At 42.2% G+C, this 23,650-nt stretch overlaps 1 protein-coding gene across 4 annotated transcripts in view; it reads left to right on the top strand.

Annotated features, from left to right (window-relative positions):
- Nucleotides 1-10,601: 10,601 nt before the first annotated feature.
- The window catches only part of TIAM1 (TIAM Rac1 associated GEF 1), a 273,240-nt gene continuing 260,191 nt past the window's right edge, over nt 10,602-23,650 (top strand). For 2 of the 4 annotated variants that reach the window (XM_032798274.2, XM_032798269.2), the window contains exon 1: nt 10,602-10,730. The gene's annotated coding sequence lies outside the window, so the exon portion shown is untranslated. Of the gene's footprint in view, nt 10,731-11,119; nt 11,236-23,650 lie in introns of those variants that run through there. The other 2 variants (XM_075073407.1, XM_032798271.2) reach the window with 1 other exon arrangement.

Below are 23,650 nucleotides of genomic sequence, written 5' to 3'. Positions count from 1 at the left end.
ATGAAGCTTCTTAAATATTTTAAAAACCTTATTTACTTTACATAGAACAATAGTTTAGTTCTATATTATAGACTTATAGAAAGAGACCTTCTAAAAACATTAAAATGTATTACTGGCACGCGAAACCTTAAATTAGAGTGAATAAATGAAGACTTGACACACCACTTCAGAAAGGTTGCCGACTGCTGCTCTAGAGTGAGATGGATGGGGCTGCCTGGGAGCTGAGCTGGGTCCCTGAGGTAGAGCAGCACTAGGGAAGGGCAGAGGGAGCTGGGGAGCTCCAGCCTAGTAAAACTTCAGGCTGCAGGCCTTGAAAAAAAGGGCCAATAATAAAGTACTGGGGTTGCAGAGGGCAGCCCAGAGATAGGCAGAGGCAGCTGATCCAACTCCTCTTGCTGATGATGAGTGGTTTATGGACTGCAGCCTGCCTTAAGGAGTAGGGGCTAGATGGTGACTGGCAGTAGCTACTGAGGCAAGGTGGGGATAAAGGGTTAGGGGTTCCCCTGGATGGGAAGACTCAGATTGTAAGTTACTGCTGGGGCAGAATGCTGATGTAGAGGGGCACCAGGGTCTGGGAGGGGCATGGGAGTCAGTGGCAGATGAGACCCTGGCCTGCAGGGGGCACTCTGGCCTGGAAGAGCTAATTCCTAGGATGACCAGCAGGAGATGCCATGCTGGGGAGTCCTGGCCCTGCCACAGTGCTATTAAACAATAACAGAATTCCATTTAAATATTTTTTGATGTTTTCTATATTTTCAAATATATTGATTTAAATTACAACACAGATTATAAAGTGTTTAGTGCTCACTATATATTTTTGATTACAAATATTTGCACTGTAAAAAACAAAGCATTTTTCAATTTACTTAACACAAGTACTGTAATGTGATCTCTTTATCATGAAAGTTGAATTTACAAATATAGAATTATGTACAAAAATTTTATTTTTAAATGCATATCTAAAACTTTAGAGTCCAGAAGTCCACTCAGTCTGACTTCAGCCAATTGCTCAGACAAACAAGTTTGGTTAAAATTTGCAGGAGATAATGCTACCTGCTTCTTGTTCACGATGTCACCTGAAAGTGAAAACAGACGTTTGCATGGCACTGTTGTAGTTGGCATTGCAAGATATTTGTGCCAGATGCATTAAAGATTCATGTTCCTTCATGCTTTAACTACCATTCTAGGGGATGTGTCCATGCTGACGACAGGTTCTGCTCAATAATGATCCAAAGCCGTGCAGACCTACACATGTTCATTTTCATCATCTGAGTCAGATGCCAGCAGCAGAAGGTTGATATTTTTTTTTCCTTTGGTGGTTCAGGTTCTGTAGTTTCCACATTGGAGTGTTGCTCTTTTAAGATTTCTGAAAGCATGCTGCACACCTCATCCCTCTCAGATTTTGGAAGGCACTTCAGATTCTTAAACCTTGGGTCGAGTGCTGTATCTATCCACAAAATCTCAAATTGGTACCTTCTTTGCATTTTGTCAAATCTGCTGTCAAAGTGTTCTTAAAACAAAGATGTGCTGGGTTATCATCTGACTGCTACAACATGAAATATATAGCAGAATGTGGGTAAAACAGAAGACATATAATTCTCCTCCAAGGAGTTCAGTCACACATTTAATCAACACTTTTTTTTAACAAGCATCATCAGCATGGGAGAATATCCTTTGGAATGGTGGCCAAGGCATGAAGGGGCATTTGAATGTTTAGCATATCTGGCATGTAAATACCTTGCAATGCCAGCTGCAAAACTGCCATGTGAATGCTTGTTCTCACTTTCAGGTGACATTGTAAAGGAGAAATAGGCAGCAGTATCTCCCATAAATGTAAACAAACTTGTTTGTCTTAGCGATTGGCTGAACAAGAAGGAGGACTGAGTGGACTTGTAGGCGCTAAAGTTTTACATTATTTTGTTTTGGAGTGCAGTTATGTAACAAATCTACATTTGTAAGTTACACTTTCATGATAAAGAGATCACACTACAGTACTTCTGAGGCAAAATACTATTTTGTTTATCATTTGTATTGTGCAAATATTTGTGAAATGATATAAAGTGAGCACTGTACACTCTATTCTATGTTGTAATAGAAATTAAATATATTTGAAAATGTAGAAAAACATCCAAAATATTAAATTTTAAATGGGTATCTATTGTTTTAGTGTAATTGATTACTTTTTTTAATCGTGATTAACTCCAAAAAATTAATCACATGAGTTAACTGTGATTAATTGACAGCCCCTCTCTGTCTGAGTTAATGCAATCATACCTCCTCAAACAAAGCTCTGATCACACATATCTGACTGAGGAATATATCTAACATGCCTATACAGCTCCCATTACTGTAGTATGAGTGTCTCACACTCTGTAGTGTTTATTCTCACAACACCCCTGTGCAGAAGGGTGCTATTATCTCCATTTTATGGCTGGAGACTGAGGCAGAGAGAGACTACATGACTTGCCTGAGGGCACACACAGTTGTGGTAGAACTGGGAACTAAAATCTATTCCCAAGGCTATAGGCTGGTACCCTAACCACTGGCCCATCCTTACTCTCACAGCTTGAGCCTATAAGGCGCTGAATACCTTCTATTCCCAATGAAATCAGTAGACATTGCAGGCACTCAGCATCTTGCATTATGTTTTAATGTCTTTTAGTCTCAAATGGTCATTAAGTAAAAATTGTTACCTGAGTTGCGTGTGAAAAGTACTTGATTTGAGAAACTCAATTTTTTCAGAATTTTATGTAGAAAAATTAAAGGAATGCAGTCAACTTAAAAATCAGTTTTGTATGAAAATTTGTACTTGCTATTGTAACATAACATCTAAGCTGACTACAACTGAAAAACATTAGAGAAAATGCTTCACTCAATTTCTTTGTCTTCTCACTTTCTGCATGTGACAGCACCTTCTGTGCAGTCAATTTCATTATTTCTACTGTAGCCAGTCAGTTCCATCTGTGTGGGTCCTTCATACAGAAATGGGGACAGGAAAAAAGTGTGGGGGAAAGGAATGTGAACGTAAACTCACAAAAATTAGGAGGACTCTAGGGCAGGTGCAGTACCTGAAACTACATCTTTTTATTGCCTAAATTAATAGTTACTGTTACCCAAAATTGGGCCAGCTAGTAAGCTTAGGGAGGACTAATGACCCACCAGTGTCTGGCAGAAAGCAGCACATTTATTATACTGATAGCTAAGCTCAAAAGAAGAGGGGAGGTGTCACGCTCACACTCGCATACTCATGCTCCCAGGACAGGCATGGCACTGGAGATGTTAGGATCCTTAAAGATAAGTGTCCCATAGTGCAGCGAAGGACAGTGTGATGAAGGTAAGTCTTCCCGAGGCACAATGAAATGCAACACAGCAAACCACTAGCCAGCCAGTCTGGGTGAAAGGTCTTTATGGGAGGTACAATCTTGTCAGTGAACTCCTAAGCATGAGGCCCCTTCCCCTTTTAAGGACCTGCTCCTCCTGGCCTGGGACTAGAGATGACTTGGCTGCATCTGGTTGGTCCCACTCCACTTCTGGCAGTGTCCATGCATTGGGTGTGTGATTGCTGCCTAATTAGAGTTCCAGACACCTTGTCTACCTGGGAGCTCTTCTAATCTTCCAGCTGCTCAAGCAGCCCATTCATCCCACAAGCATTCCAGGAGGGAGGGGGAAAGCCACTTCACAGGTATTGAGAGAGGGAGAGGAGACAAAAAATGAAGGGGGGGCGGAGAATGTGTAACAGACCTTTTGAACCTACAGGTTATAAAGAGCATAGTCATACAGAGCATACAGGTCACTGTAGCTCCTACAACAGTTACAGTAAGAATGGAAGCAGGACGGTCATTTGCAGGGGCATTTACTCTCACCTTCAAACTTAAAGTTTCTCATACCCATGGAGAGCTGAAATATAGTTGTTCAGATGTCATTGTTCCACTACCTGTGCACCTGAAGCAGTGTTACTGCCTTCTAGAAGGCTTTATTCCTACTGTGACCAGAGTCGTCATGTCTGTCAGCACTATTTTTTTTAGGTTTTCAGGTGGCAGAAAATAAACAGGCTTTGAAGATTTGGATTCAGTGGAATTTTAATTGTTAGAGATGGCGAAGACTATTTTTCCAACCGCCTGCCAATACAGGATTGTCACACTTACAGAAGATTTCCATACTGTCAAATGTCTGCTTCCCCTAATAAAACTACTCCACATTAGGAAGTTTTCATACTGGCTTTAGTAGTCTTTTCTCAGTTTCATCCTATTGCTCTCAGTCTTGGCCTACACTTTAAAATTAGGTCAACCTAGCTACATCTCTCAAGGCAGTGAAAAATGTTATGCCCTGAGCATAGTTAGGTTGACCTAAACTCTGGGGTCGATAGCTTCTTTCACTGACCTAGCTACTGCCCCTAGAGAGGTGGATTAACTACAGTGACAACCCCCCTGTCTGTGCTGCAGCTGCAGTGTAGATATGGCCTTTAGTTATACCTTTGGACTCCAGAATAGTTATTTAGATTCTCAAGTGCAGTGTAGTGCAAGTACTTTTTTCAGACCCACCATCTGGCTGTAGAAATGGTTTAACTGGCCCTATGATGATCATCCCAAGTCACTGGGAGACCCATGGTGGTGTAGAAACTCTTATGCCTACAGGTAAGGGTGTGTGTGTGTGTGTAGGGGAGAGGAAGTATGGTTAAAATAGGGTGTGGCCAGGAAGCAACTTGCCACACATCTCCAGTTGCAGTTTTGACCCACTGAGTCTTTGCAGCTAAACTTCAGTTAGAGCAGCTGTTACTAGGAACAAGCCCAATCCTGGCATAATGGAATACAAAAGCAAGATTTTAAGTGGTCACTTTTGCACCATCCTCTGGCCAGGAATGGCTCTAGGTGTTTTACTAGCCAGGGTGGAAAACTTTTTCGGACACTTCCAAAAGCGCCCAAGAAAAAAGGCAGAGTGGGACAGCAGTTTGGCTTTGTGGAAATTGGCACATAGGGTGACCACCCTGCCAGCCCACCTCTAGAACTGGGCCTGATTCGGACTTCCAGTGTTTGCAGGATCAGGCCTTTCTTGATGATCTTTCGAATGATTTGAATTTACCTCACCCTCCTTAGCTCTAATTTAGCCACGCTATGCAGTAACTCATATTTTAAAACCATATATGTGCTGAACTCTGTTACATATTTAGCTGTTCTAATCTTTCCTTATAAGTAGAGCTGGTCATATCTTTTCATTCCAAATGTTTTGCTATGGAAAACAGAAATGCTCAAAATGGAAATTTCAGTGGGAAACTGTTTTTAACAAGATTTTTTTGGGCTTTCATAAAAACCTGAAAACCCCAAACTGAAAACCTGAAAACTTTTGAAGTAAAATGATGACAAAAATGAAACCTTTTCGGTTCTGCTGAAATTTTTCGTGGGAACAAAAAAACATTTCCTGACTAGCTCTAGGCCTTTAATTCTTTTTGTTGCTGTTCTCTGCATCCATTCCAATTTGCTAACATTCTGGGTTCAAGTGCTGAGAATACTACACAGTATTTAAGACTTAGCCTCACAAGTGTCATATGCAGAATTGTACGGTATCACGTCCCTAGTGTATGACATGATGTGTCTCTGTATACAACTTTAAACTGTACTAGATTCTTTTGCTACTATATTGCATTACAAGCTATTAAATGTGCATTATCACCTCTAGGTGTTTTCTTTTTACTATTTCTATATTCCAGGTATCTCAAAAGGGCCTTAGGAGTGATAATGGATAGTAAATGATATAGGAGCCTGCAATGTGGTGTGACAGACTCTGTGTGTGGGAGGGCAGAGACAATGATAAGGAGAAGGAGGGCAGGGTGCACATGGCATTTGGGATTGCCAAAATCTAATTGTAGCCTTGGTTTTGTCTTGTATCTTGTTTACTGCTGAATGATCTTCTTTGCATGTGTATATATTTAATATCATGTTTTGGTAGTCTGGGTAGTGGCTCCATGGCAGAATCAGTATTCAATTGCCTTCTGCCTGTCTTCTTTAAAATGCCTAAAACATTAATCTCTGGGTTTGTTTTTTCACCTCCCCAAACTGTTGCTGGTGAAAGTGTCTGTTGGCCATTTTGTTTTCTTTGTGCGTGGTAGGGGTCAATATTCGCACTTGTAAAGGAGAAGCTAGCATAAACTGGAGCAGTTTAAAACAGTGGTTTTCAAACTTTTTTCTGGCTAGCCAGTTGAAGAAAACTCTTGATGCCCATGACCCAACAGACCTGGGGGTAAGGGGTTTGGCGTGTAGAAGGGGTTTAGGGCTGGAGCAGAGGGTTGGAGTGTGGGAGGGGGTGAGGGACTCTGGGGTGGGGCTGGAGATAAGGGGTTTGGGGTGCAGGAAGGGGCTCCATGTTTCAGGGGGCTCAGGGCTGGGGCAGAGGGTTGTGGTGAGGGCTGTGGGGTGGGGCTGGGAATGAGGGGTTCAGAGTGTGGGAGGGGGCTTTCGGTTGGGGCAGAGGGTTGGGGTGTGGGAGGAGGTCAGGGCTCTGGGGTGGGGGTGCAGGCTCTTGGGTGCGGCTGGGGATGAGGTTTGGAGACTGCTCAGTGCTGGCTATGTGCCCTTCCTGCCCAGGAAGAGGAGATTATGCAGATTTCCATCACCATAACTTTTGCACTGCAGACTCTCTGTTGCTGGGGACCTTCTCCCACAGTCTTTGCTAGCTCAGTCCCATAGTAAACTTGGGCCACTGTCATCCTCTTTCATCTTGTCATCCTCATTTCCCTTCCATGTGAAATTTTCTGAAATCACAAATCTAAGTGAAACTTATTATTAGTCACACAACTAAAGGCGAGCTTGTGTGATCTTAAAGGTGTAAAGGTTACAATTATGATCAAATGTACAGATGGATAGACATCACCCATTAATTTATAAGCAGGTAGAACGCTGAAGACCTGGCTTTACATTGTGTGACTAATAATAAACTTAACTGAACACAGGATTCAATTTGAGCTAGCTTAAAATTACTTAAATTTTTAAGAATGTTTTGAAATGGTCACATGATTGACTGAATTTTCTTAATCCAGGGTCATTTCATGCTATCAATTTTTAAGATGAAGTGAAGTCAATAGGAAATTCTGCCTAAAAATCAATGTCATGAGTGGATCCCCTATAAGGTACTTCCTGCTGATTAAATATATTGTAAAAGAAATATTTACCTCAAATGTACAGTGTGACAATGTCATGTAAAAACCTGTCATTAATCAATGACGTGAAGAAGAAAAGTGGGGTTTTAGGCTCTGATTTCATTATAAAGCAGCATACTGACCGGTCAGTATGCATTTGAGATTTTGTATCTTTTTAAAACATAGAATGCTCCTATTTGGTATGGAGTATTAGAAAATGAAATATGCACAAACATATGTATAACATATTTATTAAAATATTAAAGTAAGTATTTTTAATTGGTAAATTCAAAAATATGAATAGTAACAACAATAATTTATTTGGAATTGCCCATCTTGATGTTTGAAGGGGAACTTTCATTTTCATTTATTTTAAAAATATCTTTATGTAGTTTAATTATTGTAAAATACTTCCTTTTAAGAAACACAATTTGACTGATTTTAAAATGCACCTACCCAGCTCTCAATAATTAATGAAAACATACAGCATACAAATTGGACCAATGTCTAAAGCTAGATGTTCTCCCAAATTCTTATGAAACAAACGCTGTTCAGTTAACATTTAGATAATGTACTGGTTTAATTTCCATCAAAATGTTTAACTATGCTGAAAAAATATTATAGCAGCAGACAATCAATGGTTGAGATGTCATTGAAGAAAATCAATTCAATTAATTATTATTATTATTATTATTATTATTACTGGATTGTGTCTAAAGATAATTCAGATTGCTATTTGTGCTTGGGTAACTCAAAGAGATTAATTTTAAGAAAGTGAAACTTGGCATGTATGTCATCCTCAGTGAAGAATATGTGCTATGCCAAGTTTGGGAAAGAATTGCAAGATGTGATAACTGAGGGAAAGTAGCATCCTTTGTATGCACAGTATACTTTTTTCCTTATTTTTGTGCACGAGTGTGGGTATCCAGTGCAGACGCCTTAGCATTTGTTTATCTGTGTTATATTTGGAATAATGCAGTCTAGTGGAAAAACAGAAACCCATCAATCAACCAAAATAACCCCAACAAAATTCCTTTATACAGAGTGAATTTCAGCTACATGACCAATCAGAGTTGTGTGATCTGGTCATCTCAGAAGCACATTCAGCCAGTAAACCATGAGATAGAGCACTTCTCTGGGTGAACAGAGCAAGAAGTGGGGATTTAAAACCTAGCAACTACCAAGGGCTTATTGGCATTTCATTGATTATTATCCATTTAGATGTCAAAATCTGAGTAGCTAAACCATTAAAATAAGCATGTTTTATTTGATCCAACATGTCAATAAAATATATAATTTAAAAGAATGGTTCCAAAGTATGACACATATAACCCCTTTTTGATCTATCCAGGCATGCCACTGCTATGAAATATTAAACAATTTGCCACCTTAAATTAGCTAGCTCCTCACTCTTCCTCCTTCAAGATTCATAATTGGTATAGTATTTCTTAAAGTTTACCATGTAGCATTTTAAAGAACAAACAGGATGATTTTTAAAACTTGAATTATTTTATCCAATATTATTATTGAACTACTTACTAAAGTGCAAGCTGGTGGGGAGGAGAGGGCAAAGGACCAAAATGCATTAAAGATTGGAAAATAGGATTTAGAGACCATTAGTGTCATTTTATTGCTAGTCATTCATAAAGAAGAAAGTCTCAAGAGGTATTAGGGTCTGATCTTACTGCTATGATTACAGATGTCAGTATGGACAGCAGCATCAGGCCCTTCATTTGAAATCATCATAGATAATTTAAACAAAATTAACTGGGCAGTGGGGTGAGTGAGGAGGGAGAGTTGGTTTTAGACCTTATAATAGCTTAAGATAGTCTTTCTAAGGCCATGTCTGTACATGCAGCACTGCAGCGGTGCAGGTGAGTGACACAGCTGAGTCGTCCTAATGTTTTAATGTAGACCTGGCTGGCCTGTGTCTTTGCTAGGGCTTTTGCCAGCATAGCTGTTGGGTGGGGGGGGAAAATCACACTCCTAACATATCTATGCCAGCAAAACTTTTAAGTATAGACCAGGTCTCAGTCTTAACTGTTTCTTACTGATAGTAAAACAAGGTTAAATCCAAATGATGTCTGTTTATATCATGGCTATGGTTGGTGCACAGGGAAGAAAGGGATCATATCAAAAACATTCTTCTTTTGACAGGCATGTTGTTGGATGTGCATTTTGTATGTTTTCCATAGTTTGCCATTGTTAATAAAAACCTTCATAGACCCCCTGAAAACAACCGTTTTCTTAAAATTGTTTTTCTTTCTAGTTGGCAAATGCTGATTTTTCACCAGTTTCTCATGGCATGCAAGCAAATGTTGGTCATGTTCTTGTTTCCACCGTAGATGATACATTGTTATTATAATTATTTATTGTTATTGCTCTAGTGCCCAGAGATGGTGAGCAGGAGTGACACTGAACTCATTTCCAGGCTGCCTGTCCCTGACTAGAACACCAAATAACATCTGTCCTAGGTAAAAGGGTAGTTTTGTTTTGGTTGCAGGTGATGTATTTTAAGAGGAACATTAAATAAGTGTTTAGAGTCCAGCCATTCCTACCAATATGCTGTGGATGTTTTAGCAAGAGGTTCCCAGCAATATTTCATCTCCCCACTTAGTTTGTGATTAGGCGTGTTTCCCCAGGCTGCTCCCATACTACACCCACGGGTTACCTGGCAGCTCAGCACGCAGCTAGAGGATGGAAGAGAGAGGCACTGAGCGATATATTACTTTGTTCAGCCGTGTACACTAAAGGGTGTCTCCTGGCCACCGCCAGCCCAGGGCCCCGGGGGTACCAATGACTGGGCTGGGCTCTGAGCCGGCCTCGCTGGCAGGGTGCCAGCGCTTGAGCCCGGAGCAGAGCTAGACCCCCGGGAAATCACAGCAACGCTGGCTCCCGCACGCCTGTCCCAGGGGCGAAACGCCCGCCCCCTGCTCCCTGCAGGCGGCGCTGCCGCAGCTGCCCACGTGTTACAGGCTAGGTCTGTTTACTGCCCCAACCTCGGGCCGGGGAGGAGGGGCAAAGTTCCCCGCAGGCAGCCAATCCCGCAGGGTCCCCGCGCCGCGCGCGCTAAATTCATCTCACCCCTCCCTGGGGTTTGACTGGCTGGGGGCGCACGTGAGAGCGACAGGCAGCTCCGCAGCCCCGCTGGTCGGGTGTCCGCTTTTGTGACAGGTTCCCCCAACGTTCGGGACGTCGCAGGGCACGTGGTCGGCGAGGGAGCCCCCTCCCCCTTGGGACGGGCCCCCTTTCCACGGGCCCTACCCCTCCGCCCCACCTGAGCGCCGCGTGCGCTATTGTCACCCAACCCAACATTCCAACTCCGAACGCCCCGCTGTTCGCCGCCGGCTCCCCTCATTGGCCCACCTGGGTCAGACTGAGCGGCGGGGCAGCCAATGGCTTTCGGTATCCAAGGAGCCAGCTGGCCCCGCCCTTCGCAGCGCCTGCCGTAACAATATGGCAGTAGCTGCTATTGGTAGGGACCTGGTGTGAGCAGCGGCGGTAGTAGCTGCAGCTGCTCAGGCTTCTTCTCACCGTGTGCGCCCTTCTCCAGCGTCTCCTTCCCCGCGGCTGGCTCAGGGGAAGGACGGAGCCATGGCAGGTAGGTCGGGGGGCCGGAGCCGGAGCCGGGCACCTGGGGAGCCGCACGAGCAGGGAATGCACGGGGGAAGCTGTCCGTATTGTCGTGCCCCGCTGCCCGCCTTAGCCGCCGCTCTCTGGGTCCTAGCGCTGGCGAGAGCGGGGTGACACCGTGCCGGGCATTGTGTGTTCCCCCGGGCTGGGCTCGGCGGCTGCGGCAGGGCTTGGGGGAAAGGGGCCCGGCGGTGAGTGAGGAGGCTGGAGCCAGACAGAGCAGTTGTGGCTGGAGGACGCCTGGGTTGGATGCAGCAGGGGAGGTTTTCTTCTCCTGCTCTCCCCAGCGGGAGGGGAGCTCGCTCTATCGTGGCGCTGGATGGGGGAGTTCTCGGCTCCAGTGTATCGCTGAGCCTGGAGCCGCTTACAGCGACGCCAGCCCGGGGTTAGGGGTGGGGGTACGGACTGCGGAGCGAGTGGCTTACCCGTAACCTCGGGGTTGTCGTGGAAAGGCGCGATGCGGACTGGAGCTGGTAGGTAGATATTTGCTACAATGACAATGGGATCGGAGGATTCCTTGTTCGCAGAGGGGTATTTCTACAGATGGAGCTGAGTGAGCAGCGCAGAAGGGAAAATGGTTTACCCCCCCCAACTCCATAATCCCTTCCCCTCATTTACATCTGAATTGCTCAAAGATCAAAGCCAACATTTGTTCGGGGTTATTTGGTGTGGCGGGATACGTCCTTTATGTGTGTATTTCTGCGGCGTGTACGCGCCCGGGGCATTGTACATTAGGATGCCTGTGGAAGACTTTACCACTCGAATCACCATGCCGCTTATTCATTATGCTGCTGCAAGCTGCCGGTGCAGTCCTCTTGTCCTGCTCGCCGGGGCCTGCTTTTGTTTACAGTCTTCAGCTGTGGGCATATTCAGTGAATAGCGTTCATACTGAGATCGCCTTAACTGGTCCTCAGAGTGGTTGACAAGTTGGTAAGAGATTGTTTACTAGTTGTCAATTTCATAAGCTCCCTTTTGAGAGCGGATGATGCAGAGGTATGCAAATGTGAGCTTGATCTTAAAAGATTTTGGACCATAGAGAATAATGGATCTTGTTTCAGGGTCTGCCCTGGATCATGGTGTCAGAGGCTGCCCTTACAAGTTTCAGGATTCCAACTTTCAAAATGATTGCTTAAAAAAGCTGTCAGACTTGTGACCATCTTGCCATAGGCTGTCTTTAAAAAATTGTCTGTCTAGCTTTGCAGTCAGGTAGAATAACACTACTTTGAGACCTGTATATAAATAATGAGAAGAACATGATATTTGCTGTGTGGGTTTCCTTTATGATTTTACTTGTCATATGTCAGTGAATACAGAATCCTCTTCTCTCTTTACCGTTGAAAAATCCCATGCAGATAAGTTAAACTTTGTAAAAATCATAACTTAAGTATTCTGTACGTTGTCTGATTACTACATGGAAATGCTAAAAGAATGCAGTTAAAGTGTATATTTTGAAACCAAGTTGTTCAGTAGATATTGAACAGAGAATGTGTGCTGCTGCATGTGGATATATCTGGTTTCTAGTGTATAACTTGGAAGACTGTAAATGGATTACTCCTTCAAGGGGTGTGTTAGTGGAATGGAATTATGCATGTGCATGATGGAGGGCGGGGGGTGGAGTAGACCTCTGTAGAAAATGCATCAGAGAAACTGTATAAAATCTAGGAAAGTCAAGGTTCTAAAAGAAGCTGAACTTCACTTGTTTTGCTCTAGGAGAGTTATTCCTAATTTTTTTTGTACAAAACCGTAAATCTACTATATTTCAACATTACATATATTATGGCCCTCATGCTGCAAACATTTAAGAATGTGCTTAAATGTAAACATGGTGAGTACTCCATTGAAGTCAATGGGACTATTCACTGTGTGTAAACCTAAGCAAGTCTTTGCCGGATCAGGATCTAAATAAGTGAAAATGACTTAAATTACTACTCTTAGGGTCTGCTTGTGCAACCATTAAATTAGCAAGCACTTATTTATGCACATAATCTGAGCCTTACATGGAGCTACTCGCATAAGTATAATCTTGAGATTGCACAAGAGGGTCCTTAATTTCTCTGAGCAACTGAAGTGCAGTGTTTTGCATAAGGTCACAGAGAATTCAGGAATGAAAATTTTTAGAGAAGAGTTGACTTTTCCTTATTTTAGAAGCCCTTTCCCACTAATATTTCTAGTTCTGTAGTAGTTTTCATCTACACCGGCCAAACTGGAAAATGCATATTTAATAGTTGTCAAGCAGTTCTTTACAGCAATAATACTAAACACTGTAAATTAAAATAACTAGGAGAAACTCAGATCCGTTGAGTGATTACTTCTGGTGCCTAATTTGTGATAAGAGCACCTATTTTTCTTCCTGTATTATGGAAAAGCTGCTGCCAATTTCAGTGGCACTTCAACAGCGTGATATAATTTATTGAACAAGGGCAAATGAGGCTTAGTTTCATCTTAACTATATGGGCCCTATCCAGCAGAAAGCTGCTTTCTGGATAAATAGCAGGAGGAGTCCCTGTTCTGAGTATTTGCTCCTTGTTAGTGTCCATGTAAAACCCTAGTCTGCCCTTTCCCTAGATGGAGTCAGTTTATTCAACCAGACTGCTCTTCTTAGCATACTACATATGACAGCTGGGCTCATTAGGAGGCAGTGTAATCTAGTGGATAGTTTTTTGTCTCTTTATAAAGTCTGTCCTGCCGGGATTGTCTCTTGCTATGTGTTTGTACTGTGCCTAGTATAATGGGGCCCTCATCTTGGTGGGAATGTTGGCAACTACTAAATAATAATAATTGGACTGACTCAATGTGTGTGTTTCGAGAATGATGTTCTACTTTGCTAGGAGCAAGGCCACTACATCAGCACTTTTTGGGTATCTTCTCTGTAAATTGTGAGGAAAGCAAAAATTTCCCACTAGTTGTGTATAGAAGAGGAGGAATTTCATATACAGAACTTGTCTCTCTGGTATGAGGATGCCTACACAAGGGCTACTCTAGTCCTATTAAGACTGTAGGAATTTTTGTGGGCAGCATAGCTCAAGGAGAATTGAGGGACAAGTTAGGGTCAGGAATTATATTCAATTAGGCATTTATAGTCATGGGGTTTAATGCCTTTTCCAACAGGATAACTTACTCTTGTGGCCTTTCTTTGCTCTGGTTTTGTATTAGTGATCTTGAGTGATGTCTTTGTGTGTCATTAATAGCCATATTCTGGTGTTCTTACTCAGTCATTACACAGGTAAAACTCACCTTAGCTTTAATGAAAACATGACCTGAGTAATGACTAGGGGCTTCAGAAGTTGGGTGTGTGTGTATTCAAACAATTATCAGAGGGGTAGTCTTGTTAGTGTGTATCCACAAAAACAACAAGGAGTCCGGTGGCACCTTAAAGACTAACAGATTTATTTGGGCATAAGCTTTCGTGGGTAAAAAACCCACTGCTTCAGATCTCCATGCATCTTATGCTCCATGAAAGCTTATGCCCAAATAAATCTGTTAATCTTAAAGGCCTGATCTACACTATGCATTTAAACCGAATTTAGCAGCATTAAACCCTGCACCCGTCCACACAACAAGGCCCTTTATATCAATATAAAGGGCTCTTTAAACTGATTTCTGTACTCCTCCCCGACGAGAGGAGTAGTGCTGAAATTGGTATTGCCATATCAGATTAGGGTTAGTGTGGCTGCAAATCGACAGTATTGGCCTCTGGGTGGTATCCCACAGTGCACTATTGTGGCTGCTCTGGAAAGCAATCTGAACTCGGATGCACTGGCCAAGTAGACAGGAAAAGCCCCGCGAACTTTTGAATTTCATTTATCCTGTTGCCAGTGGTGGAGCTCTGATCAGCATGTAGGTGGCGATGCAGTCCAAATTCAAAAAGAGCTCCATCATCGGACCGTACGGAGGAGATAACTGGATCTGATCGCTGTATGGGGAGACATCTGTTCTATCAGAGGCTCCGTTACAGAACAAAATGAAGAAAGCATTTGAAAAAAAACTCCAGGCTACGATAGACAGAAGCCACAGCATAAGTGCTGTGACAAGCGTAACGGGAAGCCAAGAATCAAATGGACGCTCATGGAGGGAGGGGGGTAGTGAGACTCCCAGCTATCCCACAGTCCGCGGTCTCCGAAAAAGCTATTTGCCTTCTGCTGAGCTCCCAATGCCTGAAGGGTCAAAACACCATTTCCTGGCGTTCAGGGTATAATGTCGTCAATTTACACCCTCCCCCCCCCCCAGAAAGAAAGGGGAAAAAATGTGTTCTGCCTTTTTTTTTTCAGTGTCACCCTATGTGTACTGCATGCTGCTGAAGAAGAGGGTGCTGCAGCGCTGAACACCAGCATCCCCTCCTGTGGCAGACGGTTACAATATGACTGCTGTACATCACTCATCATCCGTGAGTGCTCCTGGCTGGCCTCAGTAAGTTCGCCAATGGGAATGAACTCCCGGTCATTCCCGGCAAATGTACAGAACAGCTGGTAATAGTCTTCATCATAGCAACGAGGCTGAGCTCCATCAGCCCCACCCTTTCAAATGTCTAAAGAAAAAGATTCTGGTAGCTGCCTGGATTATCATAGCAGCACTGGATTGCCGGGTTACCTCTCCCCCACCACCCTTAATGTCCTGCCTGGACTATCAAAGCAGCTGGAGGCTTCCTCTCCCTCATTTTATCTCACTAAAACTCAGTGTTTCTTATTCCTGCATTCTTTTACTTCATCACAAATGGGGGACACTGTCACGGTAGCACCCAGGAGGATTGGGGAGGCCTGTTTGCCCCAGTGTGGAGCTCTGATCAGCATGGAGGTGGCGATGCAGTCCCAAATTCAAAAAGAGCTCCATCATGGACCGTACGGGAGATACTGGATCTGATCGCTGTATGGGGAGACAAATCGTTCTATCAGAGTCCGTTACAGAAGAAAAATGAGAAAGCATTTGAAAAAAACTCCGGCTACGATAGACAGAAGCCACAGCATAGGTGCTGTGTGACAACGTAACGGAAAGCCAAAGATCGACCCTGCCTACCTCTTAATGCTATGGCTTATGAAGCCATAAACGGGGCAACTTGACATCAACAAGGAGCAATTCAACAACTGGCTGAGCAAGTGCAAAATGACTGAGTGTACCCTTGGCTGTTTAAAAGCCTGTTGGTGATGCCTGTGTGGGAAGCTTGACCTTGCCAGTGACAATATTCATATGCTTATAGCCACGTGCTGTACGCTCCATAATATTTGTGAAGGGAAGGGTGACAGCTTCGCTCAGGGCTGGACCACAGAGGCTTAGCACCTGTAGACAGAGTTTGAACAGCCAGAGACCAGGGCTATTAGAGGGGCACAGCACAAGGCCACAAGGATCAAGAATGCCTTGAGGCAGCAATTTGAAGCTGAAAGCCACTAATATTTGTTGCTATGCTCGGGAGCGCAGATGAGATAGCTACGGGATAGCTACCCACAGTGCAATGCTCCGGAAATCGACACTAGCCTCGGTACATGGACGCACACCGCCGAATTAATGTGCTTAGTGTGGCTGCGTGCACTCAACTTTATACAGTCTGTTTTACAAAACTGGTTTATGTAAAATCGGAATAATCCTGTAGTGTAGACATACCCTAAGGTGCCAGCAGACTCCTAGTGGTTTTTATTCAAACAATGCCGACTATGTTTTGGGTTAAAATAAATAAGTTGAAAAACTGCCTCTTTAAGAAGTCTTTTTGGATTCACTGATTAATCTGTTAGAATGAATTTCTGTAAATCCTGCTTAATCTATTGAATGACCCAGCTCTTGGATCCATTTTTGGAAGAGAGAGACATGAACAACTTACTGTACATTTTTTCTGATGTGTTCAGAATAATTTTTTGTGGCTATGCAGGATAACCATTCTGTAACCCTGAATGCAGAATAATCCCCCATTACCCTTCGTGATATCTGGTTCAAGAGATCACTACTTTCGGAAATTAAAAAGAACTGTTCAGTGCTGGATTTAACAGCTATTAATTGCAATATTTGCTAATTGATAAGTTACACTACACAACATCACTTATTCAAGGAACTAGGTGTTCCTGCTACAGTGATGAGCATGGTATAAATAACTAGATCGATAGAACTACTAGATTTTTAGCAACAGAATTCAAAGTTATGGTTTCCACAGCAACTATTACTCTGCCCCCCTGCACATATGTAATATTTTTCCATTTCTCATTTAGCTTCTTATGCTTTTACCAGATTAAATACTCCTCCCTGCTCACATTTTGCTCTTATTCCTCCCACTCTCCTTTCTAGCTCCTTCCTTTCTCATTTTATTGCTCTCTCTCTGCCTCCTGCTCCCACTCTGAGCTTCATGCCTCCTTTTGTGCCACCTTCTACTCTCAGTACAGCAGGTGCATGCATGCCTGAGGAAAAAATCACTACTTGTCCAAGTGCCTTTTGTTTTCCTTCAGATCTTTCCATTGTCTTATGTATCTGTTTCTAGCTGTACTAGGCACTGTGCAAATGTACAGGAAGCAGCACTCCCTGCCATGAACATCTTGCAATCTAAAAATAAGATACTCCCTGCCCTTGGCTCTTTATGTGAAACCCATTCCTCCTTACTTGATGCCTTCCTCACCAGTGGTGGCTTCACGCTGTCCTGTATCTGAACTGTTGCCTTGTGCCTTTTGTCTGAGTTAGATTATAACATCTTTGGAGGAGGAATTATGGTCTTGTTTTGTAAAGTGTTTGTCATGTACACTTTTATGGTGTTGTATAAATTGCTTAATGCATATATGCAATGTGGCTGGAAGATGGTTTCCAGAGCTTCTGAACTTTGAATTTTGGATGGTTTTGTCATTTTAACTTGGCGTTAGCATATTTAATTTTCTTGTTTTTAAAAAAAGAATCTTTGGGAAGAATTTTTAGTAAGTAATGCATTAGAAATGCACGTGCATTTCTCCGAATATGTATAAACTTTAAGTGAGCAAGCAGATTTTCAGTCTTTCAAATAAAATTCACTTCTGGGTTGAGAACAAGCATTTTGGGGACTGACATTTTTCACATTTTAGTTACAGCATAAACCAGTTAAAAAATAAAAACATAGAATGAATGCCATCTCAACCATAACTATAAGAACTAATGAAATAAGTACATTCTAGCAAAAATGAGTAAAAATTAAAAAGCCTGATGTGAACCAAAAGGTAGCCAAGTCAGTAAACATTAAATAAAGGATTCTCCTTTTTGCTGAGAAATCCATTCCAAAAAGGAATTGAACTGGAAATGTCTTGTATCCAGAATCAGTGGGGCTACCTATTGAGCTAAAGGATAATATGCTTGTCTATTAGAAGTTCTCTTTGAAGCCTCTAAGCAAGAGGGTTTCTTTGCAGAAAAGGTAAGTGTTCTATGGTCCCGTTTTCCTTAGAGGTTTTTCACTGAAGTGCTGACTAGGACCTTAGTTTTAGAACTAGCCATTCTACCAATGTATTTCAAGTCAGTTACTTTCAAAACAGCGGCTGTATACACAATATGGACACCCTCCAAATTCCAAGAGGAATTTTTACTAACTTCTAGTTGGAGGCATTTTATTTAGTCTACTTCACTTAAAACTCAAGAATTGGTATTAGCAGCAATTCCATAAAGTGATTTGCTGGTTATCTGGGGACTCTTAGGAAGAAGGCTTCCTTGAAAATTGCTAGCTGAGATACAAGGGTGTTACAAACAGGGTTGCCTCTAGGGTCTTGCTTTCTATTTTTTTTAGTAACCTTCCAGATCAGTGTGTGTGTTCTTTTCTATGCATATGTATTCCATTGATGTGACTTGTGCATTAGAGTGCCCATCCCCTTCCAGATTGTCAGCAGCCTACAGTTTTAGCTAAATAGAATGGGGAGCATGATTCTTCTCCCATGAGTTGATTTTTAAATGAAATTTAAACCCAATCATCATCTTTGATATGCTGCCCAGTTATAGAAACAAACTTTCTCACTGATTAAAACTGCAGCTGGTAATGTCTTGAAGTAGGCTGACCAATTTAAATACCTTTGACTCTCAACTAGATGTCTTTTTGAGCAAAATATATGGATTATATTCTCACCACAATGGGCCCAAATTTAACTGCATTGTGCAAATTAAGAATCTGAATTTATTTGCAAGGCAGCAGGTTACTGTTCAATAACTATTATTCACCTTGCATAGTAGGGATATTGCATGTTGGGTGAGATAGCAGAGGCCCGTAGTAATAAACCACCTGGGAGAAGAGCCAGATAGCATTTACTAGAGTAAGATCCATGTATTTACTTCCTTGTGTATTCAGAACCCATCATTGTGCCCTGTGCAATCAACTTGATTGGCGCAGTCTGTCTGCCAGCATCAGCACCTTCACTCAGAAAATGTGTTTATATCTTGACACTAGCACGTTTTAGGTTTGCTTCTTTCCATTGCAGTCTGCAAGTACACCGTTTTCTCTTTCTTTCTCTCTCTCTCTCTCTCTCTCTCCATTAATTTTAGAGTGCCTCGAGCCAACCCTTATGAGGAGCAGAGTATTGGGGCTGGAGACTGAGATAGTTGGAACAAGATACCTAATCCATAAGTAGGGCCTTACCAAATTCATGGCCATGAAAAACACATCTCAGCCTATGAAAGCTGGTCTTCTGTGTGCTTTTTCCTGTACTCTGCAGATTTCATGGGGGCGACTAGTGTTTCTCAAATTGGGGGTCCTAACCCAAAAGGGAGTTGCAGGGGGGTTGCAAGGTTATTTTGGGGGGGAGGGTTGTGGTATTGCGATCCTTATGTCTGCACTGCCTTCATAGCTGGGCGGCCGGAGAGCAGCAGCTTTGGGTCAGGTGCCCAGCTCTGAAGGCAGCGCCCCGTCAGCAGTGGCACAGAAGTAAGGGTGGCAATACCATACCATACCATGCCATCCTTACTTCTGCACTGCTGCTAATGGCAGCTCTGCCTTCAGAGCTGGGCTCTCAGGCAGCAGCCACTGCTCTCTAGCTACCGAGCTCTGAAGACAGGGTCGCTGCCAGCAGTAGCGCATAAGTAAGGATAGCAGTACTGCAACTCTTCCCCCCTCTCCCAATAACCTTGTGACCACCCCCCCGAACTCCTTTTTGGGTCAGGACCCCTACAATTACAACACTGAAATTTTAGATTTAAATAGCTGAAATCATGACATTTACTATTTTTGAAAAACCTGTGACCGTGAAATTGACCAGAATGGACTGCAAATTTGATAGGCCCTTTCCATTAGTATTAAAAAAAAAGAAACAGTGCTTATTTTAAGCATAAATGCGGGAGTGGAGGAGAATGAGAGAGACTCATCACACTCCCGGGGCAGGTCCTCAGCTTCTGATGTCAATTTGTCATTGACAACTTACACAGCTGAGGTCCTGCTTCCTAGGGTCTTCCTGAAATAATAAAACAGAAAGAGGATGGTAAAAAGTCATTGGGTAAGGCTCAGAGGATAATAGGTCCAAACTCTTTATAAAAAGATATATACCCTAAACAGAGGAAGACAGTTCCTGTCTCAAACAGAATACAGTTTTAAAAGAGATGAAGATAGGCAAAGGATGAGAGAACAGGTTGTGTACATTTTCTTAAGATCTCCAGGGATAACTGCAGAAGTTCCAGAGAATATCAGACTTCCTTGCTTGCCTAAATAGGCAAGGAAAGTAATCACCTGCATGTAGGCAGAACAGTTTTCAGATATGTTAATAAATCTAGCTTTAAAAACTCCAAACACTTCTTCAAACAAGACACAATATCCCTTCTATACTAAGGTCTTCATATGTATCTACTTAGAATAACTTTAAATGGTTGGGTTTTTAAACTTCAATCTTCAACAGAAAATCCTTACGTTTATTATAAAACTTAAAGCCCAAAGTGCAATAACAGACAGGTAACAATTTCAGTGCTTTGAATACTATAGATACTTAAACTAAGGGCTGTCTATCCTGTGAACATAAGTATTGTGTTTTATAATGCAAAAAGGTTACTGCTTCATAGTATTCAGTACATCTTTCTGTGTAATTTCTTCTTTCTTCACCCACTCTGTTCCAGCTCTTATTATACAGTTTTCCCTCCCCATGGTTAATCTAATCAAGGGATAATCTAAATTCAGATGAACTGATTTTAACCCCCTCTCTTTTTCCCCCCCAAAAACAAAATAAAAACACACACAGTGGTTTTTTTTCCTAATCCAGAAAAGTTTCAGCTGCAAGCAACTGAAAATAGTTATAGAAATATAATCTCAAGCAAAATTAGAATGTCATTACTGAAATACTGTCATGGATTTTAAACATGTTTTCGCCTTCATTATTTGTGACATCTCATTGAGCAATGGTTTATTGACAATTCTATTTTACTTCAGATAATCACATTATTTATTGAAGGACAGTGAATTTTTTCCTCCCTCAGAACATTAGCCTTAATTTAATGCAAGTAGTTCTCATACACATTAACTTGATTACTCTTTGACTGAGTGGCTTATTACAGCAATAAAGGTTTGGAGGAAATGTCCAACGGTAAGTTGAGAAATGTATTATCTGCAAAGCTTCACTCAAAGCTAAAGGTAATCTGAAATGCAGCAAGTGTCCCAAAAATATCTGTTTTCTTTTCCCATAAATGCCGCTGCTAATTCAGAAGCATTCTGATTCTCCTTGGGATCATTACTTCTGTGGAAAGAATGAGTTGAAAAGAAAGTTTGTCTGAAGTTTCTGGGTGCCCTTTACAGTCTGTTTCTAGCTGCAATGAGTTTGTAGATCTACTATAGGAGTTCATACATGATGGTTGTTGCCTGTTCTAGCTGGACATGGCAGTTTGAATATCCAGTGTGTTTCCATGGCTTTCCCTCAGTTCACTTCCCTGTGTCTCAACCATCTGCTTTTTTCACCTGCCCGCTGAAGACTGATGGTACCTTGTCCTCAGTCTAGCCAGGACTCTCACAGTACATGATTGTCATAAACAGATAGCTAAGGGTTAATGTCTCTTTCACCTGGAAAGGGTTAACAAACGACACCTGACCAGAGGACCAATCAGGAAACAAGATACTTTCAACTCTGGGTGGAGGGAAGTTTTGGGTGTGGGTCCTTTGTTCTGGGTCTGTTGTCTCTCTGGGCTCTGAGGGTGATCACACTATCTCCAGGCTCTCTAATCTTTGTTTCCAACTTGTAAAGTACAGTAGAAAACAATATAGGCTTTTATCATTGTTTTCTCGTATTGCAGTGTGTGTTTTGCTGGAATGTTTAAATTTATATTTATTCTTCCACCTAAGCTGTTTATTCATTTTTTGTAAGGTAACTCAGACCTGTAATATTTTCTCATGATTACAGAGAACGATTTTATGTCTTTTCTTTCTTTATCTATTAAAAGCTTTCTTTGTAAGACCTTTTGATTCTTTTCTAGTTAGGCGCTCAAGGGATAGGAATCTGTGCCAGGATATACTGTCTCTCTTGGGTGAAAGACTGTGAGGGAAAAAGGAGGAGGGGGGAAGGTGATTGTCCTCTGTTTTGTGTAATTCAAGGAGTTTCGTCAATTTCCAGGGTACCCAGGGAGGGAGCCTTGGGGAGTAAAGAGGGGGAAAGGAGTGGTGTTTTCCCTTTGTTGTGAGATCAAAGGCATCTGGTTTGGGTCCAGGAAGTTTTGGGACAGGGTAACAGGCACTGGATATCCGGTTCGTCGCAGCGCACGGATCTAAGCTGGTGAGGATTCATGCATGGTACCCAAATTTGGAAACCGCTAAGTTCAATATGGGATTACACCTATATGACAATGATACTCCCTGTCATAAACAGGATGGTTAGGATTAATGCTTTCTAACCTTGGAACAGGACCGTTAAAAATCTTCACTGCCTAGCTAACACCTGATCAGAGGACCAATGGGGGGAGAGAACAAATGCTTCAAAAGGAGGAGGGAGTTTTTCCTTTGTTAGAGTTTCAGTTTCAAGCCGGAGTGGAAAGATCAAGGAACCCACCTCTTAGTCAGATAGTACGTTAGAAAGAATAAATAGGTTTATTGTTTTTCTTTGTAACCTGTATATATGCAATTAGAGTAGAATACAAATTGTGGTATCTTTTTTGTGTAACAAATTTGTGCCCAGCGGAACATCCTCTATGTTTTGAAACTGTTTGTCTGTGAGAATAGCTGGTATGCTAATCTCTCCCAGAGGGTTTTCTTTTACTTTTCTTTTCTTTAATTAAAAGCCTTTTTCTTAATACCTGATTGATTTTTCCTTGTTTTTAAGATCCAAGGGATTGGATCTGGACTCACCAGGGAATTGGTGAAAGAGTCTCTCAAGGCTTTCCAGAGGGGAAGGTTCTGGGGGGAAAGCGAGTGATCCAGACACTGAAAATTCTGGATGGTGGCAGCGATATCAGATCTAAGCTAGTGATTAAGCTTAGAAGTGTCCATGCAGGTCCCCACATCTGTACCCTGAAGTTCAGAGTGGGGAAGGAACCTTGACACTCTATCACTTTGTTTGCAGAAAGAGACCTCGGTGTTAACCTTTCAGACATGAAATTACTTCAGCAGAATGTTGTGCATGAATGCTGTCTCTGACTTCTCCAGACTTAATCTTTTTCTCACTTCCCTAGTCTGTTTATTCTCCTATTGAAGTAGTTTTCTGTGAGGTTAACTTGCCTTAGGAGTGATTGGAAGTTAATTGATTTCCTGGATTGCAACACCACTTTAGATTTATTTCACTGGAATTTCAAGGTCTGGAATGTTTTCATTCATCTTTTCTTCTTAATTCTTTCTCACCTTTCTCTGGGTATACTTCTTCCCCACCCCCATCCTCTAAATGCTAGTCTGTGGAGACTCCTCGATGCTTGGTTAATATATAGCCTATAGCCTGGCTTTTTTTTGTCTGGTGTCTTAGGCTGCCTTCCATTCAAGCTTCTAGGCTAATGCAAGTAACTGGTAACTAGTGTTTTTTTTTG

The sequence above is a fragment of the Chelonoidis abingdonii genome, chromosome 1 (assembly GCF_003597395.2).
Source record: "Chelonoidis abingdonii isolate Lonesome George chromosome 1, CheloAbing_2.0, whole genome shotgun sequence".
Lineage (NCBI taxonomy): Eukaryota > Metazoa > Chordata > Testudines > Testudinidae > Chelonoidis > Chelonoidis abingdonii.
Note: the sequence above shows the minus strand (reverse complement) of the source record. Positions and strands in the feature narration are given on the sequence as shown.